A 12,581-nucleotide genomic window follows, 5' to 3' on the forward strand; every position below is an offset into this window, starting at 1 on the left:
ACTTACGCTTGATTGCTTGGTATAAGCATAGATACCGCTGGTTGTTGGGTACTTGATCTCAAAACCAACAATTATTACCTTGGGCCCTTTGTTACTTGGCATGAACATCATTATGTTTATCATGTGTGATCCAATGTCAAATAGAAGTGGGCAGACGTACGAGTACTCGAGTAGTACTCCTGAACTTAGTGATCCAAATTAGAAAGTAGCTCATATCACCGGAGATCTAGAGATAATAAACTTAACCCAATTCGGCAAATCCGGCCCATCCATTCGAAAATAAATCCAACAAAATCCAAAAATTTAGAAACCCGAAACTAATCATTGTTAGGAAATTGAATTGCACGAAACGAATTGACAATAGTTAACTATACCGAATCGACTCCGCTTTCCTAATATAATAATTCGACCCTTATTAATGTCTGGGTGAAACCGAATTTCCTATTAAGATAAGACGGTGCTTGTTCAAACCCATAAATCTCCATGATTGATTATATGAACTGTGAGATTATATGATAACTTTGTATGATGAAGAGAGGGAATAAGAGAGAGAGAAACGTAAAAGAAGAATGATTGTATTGATTATAATTGTGTAAGAAACAGAATACAAGGATGAGCTCTATTTATAGCATAGCTCATATTGTTGGTTGTAACAAACTTCTAACCAACTTTCTAACTTGAGTTAACTAACTATAGTTAATCTTAACAAACTTATATTCTAATATTCCCCCCTTAAGCTGGATGTTCTTGAAACACTAATCCAAGCTTAGAGGAAAGAAATTTATATTGTTCACTCCCAAGTGGTTTTGTCATAATGTCGGCCAGTTTTGATGTGCTTTGTAGTCAAGAATCTTTCCTGCTGTTTGTCCCTTACAAAATGGCAGTCTATAGATAAATGCTTTGTTCTCTCGTGGAAAACGGGATTCTCAGAAATATGTAGGGCTGCTTTATTATCACAATAAAGGATGATGGGACAAGTTACTGGTATGCAAAAATCCTTCAATAATGCCGATAACTGCACTGGTTCCGAGGTAGTATAAGAGAGACTTCTTTACTCATTAATGAGAACTTTTCCGATGTGACTCGCTTTTTTGTTTTCCAAGACACCAAAGACTGCCCTAACTTGACATAGTACCCACTCAGGGATCTGCAGGAATAAGCGCACTGACCCCAATCTGCATCACAGTATGCAGTCAATTGCAGATCAGTGTTGCGTGTATAAAATAATCCAGCATTAATGGTCCCTTTTAAGTACTTGACAACATGCAGGGCTGCCTGAAGATGAGGTAGTCGAGGTTGGCTTACAAACTGACTTAAGTGCTGAACACTGTATGATATGTCTGGTCTTGACATATTTAGGTATAGCAATCTCCCAACAAGTCTCCTATAAGTCTCAGGATCAGGAAGAAGGTCACCCTGATCAGTTGATAACTCAAGTCCTTTCTGTAGTGGAAAAGATACAGCCGTGCAAAATTCTCCATTTGCAAATCTAACAATATATCCATGATATACTTCCTTTGATTGATCATAAGCCTTTTGTCATTCTTGGAAATTTCCAATCCGAAAAAGTACCTCATACTTCCTAAATCCTTGATTGAAAATGCACTATCCAACTGACTTTTAATATGATTTATCTCTATTAATGATGTGCTTGTCAATAGAACATCATCAACATAAACTAGGAGTATAGTGAACTCATCAGTCTGTTGATTATGCTTGGTAAACAATGAGTAATCATTCCTGGATTGTGTATACCCATGCTTAACCAAAAAATTTGTCAACTCCTTATTCCACTGTCTTGAGGCCTGCCTTAACCCATATATGGATCTTTTTAGTTTGCAAACCAGTCCTGATTTAACATTATAGCCCTCAGGAGGCTTCATGTATACATCTTCATCAATAAAACCATGCAAGAAGGCATTATTAATAGAATGTTATAACGTTCTTTTGATGCAGTAGAAGATTTTGTTTTTCTTTAACTTGTTCTTCGCATCCTTTATCCATTTTATAGAAAAGGATTTGGGAAACAGGGAAACATAGGAGTCATAGTTATTCGAACGAAAACTATACCGTAATCCCGTAAATAATTATACAAGCGTTCACTCCGTACTTCCCGAACTCGCATTATATTATTTAAAAATTACCCATCTATGAACCAACCTTAATTACGCCAAATAAACCGATAATTAGTCTTAAATCGCCAACAATCATTTTACGGTTCCACCTGATACAACCACATGATCAGTGATATGAAACCTGAACTCGACTCACCCCAAAATGACACTGATAAGATATTAAGTCGATACGACTGATGACCCGACAATTATTAAACTTAATTGATCGAAATGAAAGTAATTTAGTATTTATCTTTCATATGTTAAAACTTAAAAACAAAATAATTTAACGAAATAGCAGTCGACCCGAAAGCAATTGAAAATCCGCGAGAAATTAATTAGACTTGATAATGATCCGACTGGACCTAACTTGACTCGGCTTAACTGGCCCAAAATGACACGACCCGAAATGATATGACGACCTCGTATGGCTTGAACCCTATTCGACTCGACCTCACTTATCCGATCGACCGATCCAAACCCGACTCGATTGCTACCTCTGGGACTAAACATAGAAGCTCCTTTTACTCCCTCCATTCAACTCCACTTTGCAAGTTTGCTTTATCACGTTTGCCAACGCAACTTTTACGCGATAAATATCATTAGTTGCGTATTTGCAAAAATTATACTCCCTCCAAATAACAATGTTTGCCCATATCTCTAATATATGAGTGGAGTATTTTATTGAAATGGGGCAAACATAGGTATTGGGAGGGAGTAACAGTTATATATTTTTAATGTACTCTTAAAGACGAATCAAATAAGATCCCACATAAATATATTTTCACTTATGTATCGAGAGAAAATTGAAGTTGAATGTCCACTTGTGAATAGTGCACAAAAGAGAAACTTGCAAAGTGGAGTTGAATGGAGGGAGTATTTGTTTTCTTTAAAGGGAAGTGCTATGACGACACCGGGTGTTACCGAGTTTCGGTAACACCCTAATAAAAAATAGAAAAAAATAAAAAGTAAAAAAAAAAATTTCATTTTTGCGCCAATATCGTAGGGATACAACCGTAATTAACAATTATTATATTAATAAAATAAAATATAGAATAAAATATACTATTCACCTGTAAGCGGAGAGCTTTGAAAACAAAATTAGTGCAGTAATGGCGGAGTACATGCCTAAATATGAATAGAATTGTAATCATCATTAAGATTGTTTCGTTTGTTTGTATAGAGAATTAGGCAATTGCCTGCAAAAAAAAAAAAGAATTAGGCAATTGTAAGAGCACCCACAATAGAGAGGATTGGGCATCCTCTTAACCCTCTCTCTCTTTTAAAAGAACATCCTCTCTATTGTGAGGCATATGTTATATGTCCTCTTAGTAAGAGGAAGATGATTACTTCCTCTACTTTTAGAGGAAAGTAGAGGAAAGAAAACATTGGCCCTAGTGCCCACTAACCAACCATTATTTTCTTTGTGTTTAATTTATTTATTTATCAAATATGATATTATTTAAGGTAAGATTAACAATTTAAGAGGATCCTCTCTATTGTGGTAAGAAAACTAGTGGAGATAAAGGAAGAGAATGATAATAATGAAAAATAAGGTAAATGAAAAGATATTGAGGTGTCATGAAAATAGAGGGTGAGTGAAAAAATAAGAGGAATGTAACCTCCTCTCTATTGTGGGTGCTCTAACATGAGTGTTCGAACTTCTTAATTCTAATGCACAACTAATTAAGCATGATTAATATGACCTAAATCCAGCATAAAATTAGTGCAGTATGTTAGAATTAATCCGAATAGACACCAATAACTTCATACTAAATTAGTCGGTATAAATTGTAGAGCGGAAGCGTACCTGATTGCATGACGAGAGGTGGGAATAAACCGTCTGAAGGACGGTCTTCAGGATTAGGTCTTCTAGTAGACACACATACCGTTGGGATCTCTCTACTGATGGGATGCGGGGAGATTAGGTTATTGTGTGCTACCAGGGACCATAACCCAGGTGACTATTTATAGTCTCCTTAATCTAATGCGCCCATCATGCATTAGCAAACCTAATGGGTATCTACACTTAGATAATAGACTGACCCATACTTTTTAAGACGTAAATAAGCCCATATTTAATACACCGTAGTGGATCACTTTATATTTGGGCTTAACTTAATAGATAGCACATAAATACAATTATTACTGAATTAATAATTTGTCCACATAGATCGTATTTAGGCCCATAATTCTTACAATCTCCCACTTGGGCCAAATAGATCGATATATGTGTGACACCTCATAATTGTATTTACAATAACCGTAGTGAGCTCAAAAATGCTATCAAACAATCTAACCGTCTTAAGCAATTCGATCCATCAATCATACCAACATAGGATCAAAGCGGCCTTTGCTCCAGTTTGTCGTAGCAGGACCCTCAATGGTCACATATGTCAATATAACCAACGACATGAATCGAGCATGGGAGTGCAGCATGAAAATAGCATCCGAATGTGATCCCTATATGCATATTTTCAACTGGTCCACCTTAGTGAGATCAACCAAAATAAGACAGAGTGAAACCGTAAACCTAAAACCGAAAACCTTATTTCTGCAGAACTTAATAACCGTAAACTTTAATGTGTCTAACATGACAAACTCCCACTTAAACTGAATTTCCTTAAAACTGAAACACCCATTTGAGCAATTAGCTCAAGAAAGACCGTGGGTGTTAATTCCTTAGTAAGCGGATCCGCAAAATGGAGTTTGTATCAATATGTATAATTGACACCTTTTCACTCTGAATTGTTTCTTAAACAATACATCACTTATTTTGTTATTAGAAACTTTACAGTAACTGCACATTTGTCATAAATTACTTAAGTGGTCTTTCAATACCGTACCGAATTTGCAGCCTTAAGACAAATGTTAGTAACAAACTAGGAGTCGAATTACCGAATGATCTCAACCTGAATCGATCTCCTATAAATAATGTTTTGTTCCAAATATAAAAAAAAAACCATATTTGGCTGCCCTTAGTGGATCTAAGATCCTAATCCGTATTGCCTTAATATCTGTCCAACAAACTTTAGAATGTACGCAATATCCAAACGCATACAAGCTAAATATATATCATAATACTTAAACACATTAATATTTCCTGAGACAGATGAATTTAAGCATTAATGAATTTTTCTGAATATTTTCCTTAGGGCATTTGAGACTAATTTGTCTCCTTAACTGAAAGGGTATTAACTAGAAATAATTTTCACACTCCCACTAAATATTTATTATCTGCAATCATCTAACAGATTCATCTAATATTAATTAAGATGATAGCATGGCAGATTTATAAATGATAGAAAACCTTACTTGAGCTTTATTGGATGAATTACCTTAATTTGCATAACATCTACTTCGATTCTATTGCATCAAAGTCGTAGTTGTTGCACTGAATAACTTCATCAATGTCATCATTAAGAGACAAATCTTTAACATTCATCCAACGTAACCGAAAAACCGAATATGCCAAAATATCCTTATAGTCATTATCAACAAAATGATACTAACTGTCACATTACCTTTTCAGCCCTTCTTGGTAACAAATAAATATTTGAAACCAATATATCTGAAAACTTTAGGTAATGAAACAAGGTCCAAATATCATCCTCCATCAAATAACTTAATTTCTTTATAGTATCAATCCACTTATATGAGTTAGGACCTTCAATGGTTTGGCAAAAGGAGATTAAATCATCTTTACCATTCCATTATCTAACTCTTATTACAACTAGTTAGTCTGTCACTACATTGTTGTCCATTTTTATCCATATAGGAAAATAATGTAATTAATGTAGTTGTATACCTTATTATGTGGATCTTCTAATAAATTGGTTATTGAGATAGTTGAGTTTGTCCAACCAAATTGATCTTATAATCCTGTTTAAGGAGACTTGAAACAATGTCAATTACCTTTTCTCCCACTCAAACTCAATATTCTCAATGAACCCCTTAATTTCCGTCTTAAATAGCTTTATTGTGGGATCATTACCTTATTACCCTTAAACCTTAAGTACTATCCAACAAAATAGTCATTGACTCTCCTTAAGTCCAACTATTAACCTTATGACTTTTAAACCTCAACCTTAATTAGTTGGACATACCGGATGTGTACATTATTTACACTATAATTAAATAGTCAATGGTATTGTTAGAAATTTATCCAGAGATAGCTGCAATCTTAAGAACTTATAACTAGAGTAATATGGAAAAGAGTATGAATAATCACACTCCTTACCAGGCCTTATGATCTTGTTTGCATACATACTACACCATCCATATTAAGAATCCTCATATGGTGTAATATAATATCAAATACAAGATCAAACTCCTCTAGAAATTCTTTAAAATAACCTTGACGTTGTGATCCTTAATAGTCATTTGCCAAAGTATTAACACTTAGATGTTAGATCAAAGATGACATAATTATTTCTTTACTGAGTAAAATAACTCAGTCAAATATCACTGAAAACGTCAAGAACTTAAAACTTCTCAGTTCTCACAAATGAGATTTAGATATCCATGCCTAAAATCCGTCTACAAATTAACATAATAATTTAAACCATTAATATTTAGATGTAAAATGGTTCACCTTCCCGTATATATGTTAATAATGAGACATTTAAAAAAAAAATGGTATCTAATCTTCTCCCTTTAACACTTAAATATGAATATCCGAAGTAAAGGGGTCAACAATTTCATTTTGACACAACTTTAATTTCCCTTTTAATGTGTCATACCGAAGAGAAATTATAGTTTCATAATTCTTCTTTATATCCATTGAACTTTAGTGCAAGTTTACTTGAAAGAGATTCCAATCTAAACTATATAAAGTTATCAAAAATGATAGGTTCACCCTTATTTGAATTAGGAAAACACAAAATTAATTATTTCTCAATAGACAAGAAACCAAATTTGTCCATACGAAAAATAACCCTTTTCACCTAAAGGCGGTACCGATAGTATTTTCCACATACAAATAAAAGAATAAGTCATTAATGATAACTAAATTAGTTGACTGTCTCAAACTCAGATGATGACTTAGCTTGCCCCAAATAGATGAATCTTTCATCATCACTTGGCTTGTCATATTTAGTTATACTTGCATCAATATACTTATGTGGGTGGAAAAACCAAATTCACCCACCAAACATGGTTGGATATAAAAATTAACCTTAGACAAACCGAATGAGAAGTTAAACTTTACCGACACGCCAAGCGTTAAAACTGGTACTAGATTTTCCTTGTGTGTCCAAACTCTTAACAAACCAAGGACTAAAAAAAAGTCTAACCTTATGTTTGTTCTTATTTCTTTGAGTTTTACTTTTGTAGCTTCTTAATTAACTGAATTACCTTAACTGGATAACTGAAACAATGCCCTTAAATATTTCCCTAAAATCGAATAATCACTAAACTTATGCATTTTGAATGTAATACTTCTCAAAGTTACATACCTTAGTCCTTACGATAACTTTACCTTATGAGAAGCAGAATTATACATTCTTAAAGCAATATTTAGATTATCGCGACCCGAAATAAATATTTACATTCTCTTACCATTCATTTAATAAATGGTCTCATCCGAATTGAGAATGTGGCAAGAATATGACAGATATAATGAGCATCAATGCTAATTGAGTGAACAAAACAATATCCTTATATTTTGAATAAATTTAAATAATTAAAGTGTCCTTGCAAAATTAATATTTAGTTAGTGAACATAAATATTAACTAGTTAAGACATCATTCTTTAGTAATTGTAATCAAATATTGATGATAATCTCACGTCGAATATTAAGCCTTCCTTTGGGCTGACTTAATATTCACATGAAAAACCAAATAATCGTCACATATTTATTACCCAACGTGTATATGCAATTCGGCCAAATAATGGTCTTCCTTTGGGCTGACCATTATTCGCATGAATTACACACACTAGTCCAAAGAATTGAATTTATACAATTTAAAAGTTTTATGGGCATAATCCTTATGAGTGTCATAAACATAACGACACTCCCTTAACTTGATTTTCAGATTCAAATATTGACATCCCCATCAACACAAGACACCTAGCACAACATTAAATTTAGTCTTTGGACATAAAATTAACTTGTAAGTGGTCATCTTGGTGTAGTGATCAAGATAACAATATAAATTCACGTCAAACATTAAGCCTTCCTTTGGGCCGACTTAATATTCACATGGAAACCTTACAATTGTTACATACTTACCACCACAAGTATGATGAATTTCGCCAAATAATAGCCTTCCTTTGGGCCGACCATTATCCGCATTTAAACTCAATCACACAATTGTAGTCATAATATTCTAAATCATTCAACTTACACAATAGAGGTTACTTTGACAACTTATTGTGTCGATCAAACAACCTAAAATATTAGACCCGTTATTATAAAACTGATCGCCAATTATTAAATCAAAACACAAGTCTTAATTGACAAGTGACTTATCCTTTAATGATAATATACAAAACTATATCAAAATAGTTCCTTAGTCATATAAGTCTCTAAAATTAATAGACCATACAAGTATATATCCTTAATTTCACTTGTCCAAGCCCTGAACATCCCCTTATAAAATTATGGACACATAATTATGCTATATTCATAAACCAAACAAACCAAAAGTTCCATATCCATAATATCTGAAGATTATTATCACGTGTAATTAATAAGCGAACCATGAACTCCAACCACGTATAACCAAAAAGAATTTAGTGGAGTCCAAACAGAAAGAAGGCATACACTAAATCATGTCGAACTCCCAAATTATTAAACCGAAGCCGCAATCCCAAGACAAGAACTGAATAGCATAACAATGAATTGGTGGCCAAAAAACAATACTTATCCACCATAAACCATTATCATCAAACTATAACACCACTGGAAGCTTTGCTACTCAACGTAGTGAAAAGGCCACTTATTCCACGGTTAAGGCAATTATTACATACTCATTGATCATCTGTAAATCTTATTTTAACCCAAACATTTCTTATTGAACAAGGAGTAATATGGAGGCAGCAAATTCACAAAAACCTCAGCTAAATACATAAAACCATATGTAAATATGGAATCACCAGAGTATAGTTATAGTCATCATTAAAACAAAACTAAATTAACAACAGTACAGTTGTCTCCCATATACCCACATATCCCATGTTTATACAAACTGATATGCAAGATAAATATAATTGTCATGCCCCAAGTGTAATCAATTCTGCATTCATAAACGCAACATGGTCGACACAATTTATTTTGTCTTTTTACTGGGTGTGAAACCAAAAGGCGTTGGACTCCTTAATACTTACGACTGATGGCATAATCATCGACAGTGATTATACTCTAAACCCCAAAACCTAGATTCACAATAGTGCTAATGTCTGATTACAAACATACACACATAAAACATGGCTGTAAAACAACCATCTAATCATCTCTATCGACATGTGTACAATTGCACTAATAAGCAAACTTTAGATAAATTTTAATTAACAGAACTCATCAAATATCCGTATGAGCGATTTAATCATGCGTATAGATTTAACATAAACCACACATGATAAATCCACCGTATAAACTAAATTTATCCCAAATAATTTAATATGAAGGTGGCTCTGATACCACTTGTTAGAATTAATCCGAATAGACACCAATAACTTCATACTAAATTAGTCGGTATAAATTGTAGAGCGGAAGCGTACCTGATTGCATGACGAGAGGTGGGAATAAACCGTCTGAAGGACGGTCTTCAGGATTAGGTCTTCTAGTAGACACACATACCGTTGGGATCTCTCTACTGATGGGATGCGGGGAGATTAGGTTATTGTGTGCTACCAGGGACCATAACCCAAGTGACTATTTATAGTCTCCTTAATCTAATGCGCCCATCATGCATTAGCAAACCTAATGGGTATCTACACTTAGATAATAGACTGACCCATACTTTTTAAGACGTAAATAAGCCCATATTTAATACACCGTAGTGGATCACTTTATATTTGGGCTTAACTTAATAGATAGCACATAAATACAATTATTACTGAATTAATAATTTGTCCACATAGATCGTATTTAGGCCCATAATTCTTACACAGGAATGTACCAGTTACGTCTCAATCACTTTCTCCCGACTCTGCACTTTCAGATTTCCAGCTTTTTTACAGTTCATCGCCCGAGTTTTTTTACAATTCAGCCAATTTCGGAGTAGTTTGTTAGACATCTAAATGTATAGCCCGTCAGTTTCTTCAATTTCATCGTGGTGAAAGGAAAGATCACTAATGTAGAAGTATGGTTTCACCAATATAGCATAAAATATCGCACAAATCTTCCATTTATCAATATTGTTAAAATATTTAATTAATCTTAAGTTCCTAAATTGCCCTTTAACACTAATTAGTTTGAAATTTGAATTTTTATGGAGGGGAAGCAAAATACCTAAGTAAATTACAATAATATCCCGGGTGTCGCTCAATTTGAGTAACACCCGGTGTCGCCATCTCATTTTCCATTCTTTAAAGTACTCTGTATCTACTACTCCATCTGTTCCATCATTTATTTATCTTTAATGAATATAAAAGGTAATCAAATAATTAAGATGGAAAGACTTTAATATACTCCTCCCATCCCAATTAATTATTTGCCTATTCTGTTTTTGGGTGTCTTAGTCAATCGTTTATCTTTCTATGTTAGGAATGTCTTTAATAAACGTACAATTTGATTCGTCACCCTCAATTTAGACCATCTATCATCTAATAATTAGCTACCTACTCTTTCCTTTGTTTCTGTTCTAAACCAAAAATAAACGAATGAAGGAAATGGACGATGCGAGTACTAGAAATGTGGATGCGCGCACAGAAGTCCACGAAGCACTCTTGTAACGTGGACTAAAATGCATGGTTTCATATGTTGGAAATTCAAGTAAAAATCATTTAGCATTTGCAGTTTGCACCGCTTGCACTATTGTACTCCGTTTGTATTTTTTTTTTAGACACATATTGTACTCCGTTTGTAAATTTCACCATAATTAAGAAATAGCAACAACTCCGGAAGAAAAGAAACCAGATTATTATTCATATAATCAAGATCAAATGAGACGTTTAGCTACACAACTAATCTCTTCAGGTACTTTTCCAAACTTATGCATGCAAATTTTCATTCAATTAGTCTCTCACTATAGACGGATATATCTATGCAATATACTTAAAGTGGTAATATTTTTGGGCTCCACCATGCAACTTGTTGTTTGTCTTAGGTTTAAAGTAGGTTGATATTTGGCCCGTCTACAACTATTAACGGATATCTCTCGTCTATAATGAGAATTTGTGATTTTCATTTACAATCATTACAACTAAGAATAATTTTACAACGAAAGTGTATCCAAATCAACATTTTTTTGGGGGGGATGGTGTATACGAGCAATCGTTTTAATTTACAACGTTTATAAACAAGAGTTATTGTATTTTTACATGTTCAAATAAACCTTTTTTCTTAATCATAATTTTTTGGTAACATGCAAATTGTTTGTACTCCGTTCTTTCAAATTAGTTTCATATATATGGTTTTTTTAAACAAACGTATGAAAATGATTCGAAAGGATGGAGTAATGGTTTAGTAGGCGAATGTAGTCTTTAATTGTATTTCGATGAAATTGATATAGGAGTGTTTATAGCATCGGCTTTCATGGCTTGGAAATTGGTGATATTACTTGCCGGATGTGAACCTCCTTTTGCCATTGTGTACCATGCCAGCATGGGCCCTGCATTTCGTAAGGTTACCTCTTACTACCACCTTAGAGCATCTATAATGGTAAGCTAGTTGGTACTAGGTTACCTTTGCCATATCATTTTTTTGAGCTACAATCATTTCAAGCTATAACTTACTCCAACAGTGAAGCCAATTTCCTACTAGCTTTTACCCACCTAACACACTCTCCTATTTTTTTATTCAATTTTAAATTTCTAAATATAAAATTAAAACACTATAAATGAGTTTTGTGGGTCTACTAAAGTAAGTAGCTCCATGGAGTTACTAGCTCAAAATTTTTTGGGATATTCTCTCGTGTACCCCTCAACTTTTTCATTTTCTATGATATACCCTCTTTTCATGCAAAAAAACTTTGACCGTCAATAACTCTTGGCTACAAGTTCAGAATACGATAAACTTTTTTTTCAAATTGACCGTCTTTAAGAGGTCTTCCGTGTGAAAAAAAAATTCACCGACGTTTCAACTCATAGTCGGGAATTATGGTCGGTCAAAGTTTATTGGTTAAAAAATGTTTGACCAACCATAACTACCGGCTACGAGTTTAAAAAGCGGTGGATTTTTTTTTCAAATTGAAGGCCTTGACGAGATAATTAGTTTGAAAAAAAAAATTACCATTTCCTGAACTCGTAAAAGAGAATTATTGTCGGTCAAAGATTTTTTATGAAAAACGAGGGGTACACAA

This window comes from Silene latifolia, chromosome 6 (assembly GCF_048544455.1).
Source record: "Silene latifolia isolate original U9 population chromosome 6, ASM4854445v1, whole genome shotgun sequence".
Classification (NCBI taxonomy): Eukaryota; Viridiplantae; Streptophyta; class Magnoliopsida; order Caryophyllales; family Caryophyllaceae; genus Silene; species Silene latifolia.